We start from the raw sequence: 6,156 nt of genomic DNA, 5'->3' as shown, positions 1-6,156 counted from the left end.
ACGCCATCTGGCCTAAGCAGTACCAAGTACGTCAGTGTCACTCAGCCCTTATGGGTGCTGTGAATCTCAGCTGGCACATTCCTGATGGTGAATTACAACAAACGCCAAACGCCACCTCTGACCGGACCTCAGTGAGTCACAACGGAGGGTGCCAAATTCAGGATGAACTGCTGAGTAATGGGGCAGAGACACCCTGGACTGGTGGCTAATCTCCCATAGGATATACCAAACCAACCACAAAAGTAAACTTCTGTTTCACCACACTGGCTAACAAGAAGTTATAAAAGCAGTTTCCTTAGGCATCCCAGTCCTTGTATTACCACTAAAAACTGGATTTTAAGATGAGTGATTCTTTACAACCAGTCTCATCAAATAAAAGCTTCTCCTGATCCCAAAGGATCTGCCACATACCCAGGTCAATATATAACTTACATCTTACCCAAAAATCACGCTGATGCCAATCCTTTAGTATCTCAAGGTTTATTTATAGGAAGGAAGGTGAGAGTTAAAATTGGTTAAAGGAATCAATTACATACAATGGCAAAGTTCTTGGTTCAGGCTTGTTGCAGTGATGGAATAAACGGCAGGTTCAAATCAAGTCTCTGGAGAACATCCCCAGCCGGAATGGGTCTTTCAGTCCTTGGTTCAGAGCTTCAGTTTGTAGCAAAGTTCCTCCAGAGGTAAGAAGCAGGACTGAAGACAAAGTGGAGGGGTTTCCAGGGCCTTTTATAGCTTTTGCCATGTGGAGGGAAACCCATTGTTCCTACTGTGGAAAATTACAGCACCAAGATGGTGTTTGGGGTCACATGGGCAAGTCACATGTTTATGCCCCATTTTGCTCAATCACTGCAGGAAGCCATTAACTGCACTCCAGACAGCAGTTTACGTGACAGTCCACGCAGTGCAGATGGGCGTCTCCCCTGGTCCGTTGTCAGCCAAGTGTTTCTTGATGAGCTACTTAATTTGAACAGTCCCTCCGAGACGTGCTGGGTGCTACCTTGTGGGCGGTACCCCACGGGCCAACATTTGAAATCCAGGTATAGAGCCAATAATTATAACTTCAGATACAAAAATGATACAGGCACCGTCTGAGCGTGCCTGCTGCGAAGCCTCCCCCGGGACATCGGGCCGCCCCCGGAAAGGAGTGGCACCCCTGTCCACTGCTGGAGCTGGGGCACCAGGCCAGCCCCCTGGTCCTGGCCATGGTGCCCAGCAAGTGGGTGGCCTGCAGCACGAGGTTTTCATACCAAGAGTTGCAGTGCTGGTGTTTGGATGGTAAGGCAGGGCCTTTGTTTTTGAGGCTAAACAGCACAGGCTAGTAGGCAGCCACCTGACTCCTGCGGGGCTGCATGTTCCTGGAAAGCTGCTGGTGACGTGTATGACGGGTTGGACCCCTTGGGAAGCCCCCTGATGTGCTGAGATACCACTGAGTCTACCTGTTCTGCCGGCCTGGGCCCTCTTTAGCCTGTCTTGCTGAGCCCGGTGATTAAAACCTCCTCCAGCACACAGGCAGGGCCCCACCCAGCCGCAGATCAGCTCTGGGAAGACTCAGCTTCCGGGACTTGCTCCAGCATCAGATGTCCACCTCCCTTGGAGGGCAGACCCACAGATCTATTATGAAATTCGCCCCCTCCCTCAATGTGGGGAGAGGTGTGCACACTTCTTACTCCCCTGTTAGAAATGACAGAAACTAGGTTTAATAATAAACAAAAGAAATATATTAACTGTAAAAGGCAGCTGTTAAGCAGTAACGGGGGGTAAGCAAACAGAACAAAGCTGATCACGGAGCAAATGAAACAAAAGCTGCAGACTGACCTTAACGCACTCGACAGGCAGGGTACAAATTAACAAATTCCCACCCTGAGCGATAAACAGGCTGGCGGAGTCTTATGGCCCAGGCTGCCTTGGCTTTCCCAGGTTTTCATATACAGGCTCAAGCTCTTTGCCTGGGACCAGCACTTCCCACAGTTCAGTCTTTGTTCCTCGGGTGTTTTCAGGTGTGTTGTTGTAAGGAGAGTGAAGCCCCCTCATGTTGTCATGGTCCCTCTTTTATATCCTTCCCCCATGTGCTGGAAAGCTTTTTTCTGTGATCTGGGTCAAGCAGTTCCCCTTGTGTCGAGCTATCTCTGAGAAGTTTCTATTTTACACACAGTTCCTGGGGTGATCCTTTTGCTTGTGTGCCTTTCCTCCATAAGGCACTAACATTGTTCGGCCTCATCCAGCGTAGCCCATTTGAAATACGGAGATGTGGTCCATGTTCCCAGCTTCAGGTACAGCAGTGATACAGGCATGCACATTGGAGAACACGTTCTGTAAATCATCCCCTTTCCAATGACGCCGCACAGGAGCCATCTTGCAGAGAGTAGATCTTAGCCAGACCGTATCGTAACCATATTTCCATAAAGAATATGGGGTGTAACATCACAGCATGCTTCTGCTTGCAGCTAATGTGAAACTGGTGTGGAAATCCCCAGGTGAGTGAGGGGAACCCCAGAGCCACTAATTTCTTCAGCCTCACCCCACCACGGGCTGGTCCCAGTGGGGCAGCTGCCCTCTCCCCTGCACGGCTGCGTGTCTCCCTCTGCCACGAGGCACTTTATCTGGCTGACTTTCCCCCACACAGTGAGGACATCGGCTCGAGCCCATTCCATGCTCCCCCAGGCATAGGGCCACGGGCTGCTCCCAAACCAATGTCCCGGCACTCGAGAGGGAAGAGCCTGGGGAGGTGTGAGTGCCCCCTGCAGGTAGTGTGGGCAGTTGCAGTTCTGTCCCTGCCCAGCTGCTCCTGGTCTGGGTGCTGTTTTCTAAGGGTTTGCAGTAAACCCCGCTCTCTTCCTCTTCTGCAATCTGCTCTCCTCCCATCCCAGGAGAGAATGGAAAAAATCCTGCCTTCGCCCAGCTGCTTTCCTGCTTGCAGAGGAAGGTTTGTCGCATGGGCGGGAATTTAACCTTCCTGCACCTGAGCGAATATTAGCAATTTGTTTCTAGCTATTTGAGCTGATTCCTGCAGTGCCAGTGAGCACAGCTTCTCCCAGAACAATAGTGCAACGCTGTGTCATTAGACGTGGACCCCCCTGCATTAGACACTGACCCCTCTGCCCCCGCACCGCCTCTTGTGCCCTTTTCTGAGACATGGAAGGGCTGGGTTTGAGTCTTAGGACAGACAGACTCACGGCCCTGGCTAGGACTTGCACGGCCATGGCCTGCACTCCAGATCACACTGTGCACTTCAGCTGTGCAGCCCACCCTGGCTATGCCACCCTGGGGCCCCAGCCCAGACACAGCTCTGCTGACCCCCCCTCAGTCCAGACTGACCCCCATTTGCTGAGTCCGGTACTCAGCTAGCTTGGCCGAAGCACGTCCGCCTCCGCTCGCCCCTGGCTATCCTGCGCTGAGCCTTGCCAGACGCTCTGAGCTGTCCCCAGGGCCTGCACTGAGCCAGACGCACATGGACCGTGGTGACCTGAACGGAGTTTGATCACATCTGTAGAGACAAAAGACGAGGGGCCCAGGAGAGTCGAGAGCACAACACCTGGGGGTGTCACCAGAGCAAATATCACCCCTGCAGCTCCTGGTGTTCCTGTGCGAGGCAGGACGCACTTCCCCGGCCGACGGGCTGGTTGACCAGCTACACAGCACTCAGCAGCCCTCGGTCTCGTGCAGGGTCGATGGCCAGGCTGCTCTGCTTTCTCTGAGGCAGCCTGAGGACGTGGCTATGCTCAAAGGGGTGTCGCTTTGACCTGGCCCGTAGGGCTGATACCGGGACAGTTGCCCCTAGTGTGGACGCAGCCATAGTGGTATGAATGTGCTTAAACGTTCGTCCCTGGGCTAACTGCACTTCTGACCCTCCAGGCCGTCTCGTGTGCACCTGTCAGCTCTTCGGCGTCCAAGCACCATCGCCTTGGTCTCCCACCCCATGCTCAGGTGCTGACTTTCCAGTGTGCTGGGGGGTGCTCTATGTCCCCTGCAGAGCTGGAGAACAGGCAGACAAAGCCAGAAGAGAGAGATGACAGTAAGCAGCTGGTCAATCTAGGAGAGAAAGGCATAAGAAGGTCCAGTAGTTGGAAGCTGTAGCTAGACAAATTCAGTCTAGAAATAAGGCACAATGGAAGTGCTGGTAATTAAGCATTGGAACAGCTTTCCTTGGGAGGGGGTGGATTCTCCATCCTTGGGGGTCTTTCCATGGAGACGCTGTCTTTCTACTGGTTTCAGAGGAACAGCCGTGTTAGTTTGTATTCGCAAAAAGAAAAGGAGTACTTGTGGCACCTTAGAGACTAACCAATTTATTTGAGCATGAGCTTTCGTGAGCTACAGCTCACTTCATCAGATGTATACCGTGGAAACTGCAGCAGATTTTATATACACACAGAGAATATGAAACAATACCTCCTCCCACCCCACTGTCCTGCTGATAATAGCTTATCTAAAGTGATCAACAGGTGGGCCATTTCCAGCACAAATCCAGGTTTTCTCACCCTCCACCCCCCCACACAAATATCTTTCTACTGGATCTGCTGTAGCTCGGCCAGAAATGATGAGCTCAGACCAGCTGGTCACAGTGGTTCCCTCTAGCCTCAGAATGGATGAAGAGTTTGCAAAGTGCTTTCAGATCCCCAGATGAAAAGGGTTGGAGAGAGTGAAGGGCTCTCACTGTTGTCTCATCACCTCTCGCCTGTCCTGTGTCCGCCTCAATGCTAGTGATTGAAATCCCAGGGAAAGGTCCTTGCCTGACATGGCGCCTGGTCCCTCTCCTTCACTCTCTGGAGGAATCCCCCAGGAGGTGGGGAACAGGCTCTTTGTGATACCTGGGTAAGTCACTCCTGCAGCTGCTTCTGAAGTTGCCATAGAAACCATTGATGTGCTAGAATGAGGCATCAACGGGGAAGCTCCTAATTAGTCATTAAGCAATACTCCAGCAGCCCGCAAAATGTACTGGCAGCTTGCCAAGGCCAGAGGGTCACAGTATGCCTCTGACTTGGAAGAAGGGCTTTACACCAGTGCTCCTATTCTCGGCAAACAAAGGCAGCTTCTGCCGGGGGGGGAGTAGGTGAGGGAGTTTGGCGAGCTGGGTCCATTTTTGTTTCAGTCCAAGTGGAATGAGTCTGGAGGTTTCAGTTTACTCTTAGTGGCTGTTTTTCCATATGTCTAAACCAACACACAGCCTGGCACAATCGGGTGGGTCGAGCGGTCAAGGTGCGTTGCGGGACAGGCCTGGAACAGCGCGAGGGGCTGCAGGCCAGGAAGGAGGGCTCAGGAGAGGCAGTAGCGGAAGCTGTCCCACTTTCGACACGCACTGTGCTAGGCCCAGCAACATTTTGAGTTCGTCGTCTTCCTAAGTACGAATCCCTCCCTCCTCCTGCCAGTGTGGTACCCTGTGGTCGGAAGCGTCTTGTGACCAGTCCTACCGCACAGGCTAGACAAGGCGATGCAACAAAGCCAGTGGTGAGAGAGGCTGCCTGGTTTTTTCTGAATTTCAGAACCACCCAAAGTGCCAAGCCTTCATCTCTATGGAAATTACAGCAAACTCACACTTGTACCACGACCCTTTGTGCTGAACTTAGCTGGAGTATTTCCGTCTCTAGGGGAACCAGATAGGTTATAAAATAACTTGCGGGCCAAGCTGTGAACTTCTCTTCCCATCCCTGCCCTGGCAAAGCAAGCCAGGCCTCCCCACACTGGCGCACCCTCTGAGTAGCGCTCTGAAAATCCGTGCAGGTAGCAGGTTCCAGCCCCCAAAAGCCTTAGGCATGTGGGAGCTGCAGTCAGATTGAAAGTCCATGGACTCAGGCTCTTAAGTCAGGAGTTACTGAAAATTTTGCCCCAGCTGATCAGCTTTCCCTGGTGTGTGAAATCTGATGCTGGGGGCGTAGCTGGTCACAGCCTTCGGTACCTCCCAGCAGCCCTCCCTGCCACGCGACGTTCCTGAGATCCCTGGGCACTGGTGTGTTCGCAAGGCACAGATCGGCTTCGCTTTGATGCTTTAATTCTTTGCTGCTCTTCATCAGTTTAGTGCGAAAGTGCCAACAGTGCCCCTGGGCCAGATCCCAAAGTGCGTATCCGCTCAGGCCCAAATGGGAATTGAACGAGGCTCAAGAAGGCGATGGGCCCTTCCTTTGCCTTGGGGGTAGTGAAGCCAGGCCTGTGTGTACAGTCTCA

Source organism: Caretta caretta, chromosome 7, assembly GCF_965140235.1.
Source record: "Caretta caretta isolate rCarCar2 chromosome 7, rCarCar1.hap1, whole genome shotgun sequence".
In the NCBI taxonomy this organism is placed as follows: Eukaryota; Metazoa; Chordata; order Testudines; family Cheloniidae; genus Caretta; species Caretta caretta.
Note: the sequence above shows the minus strand (reverse complement) of the source record.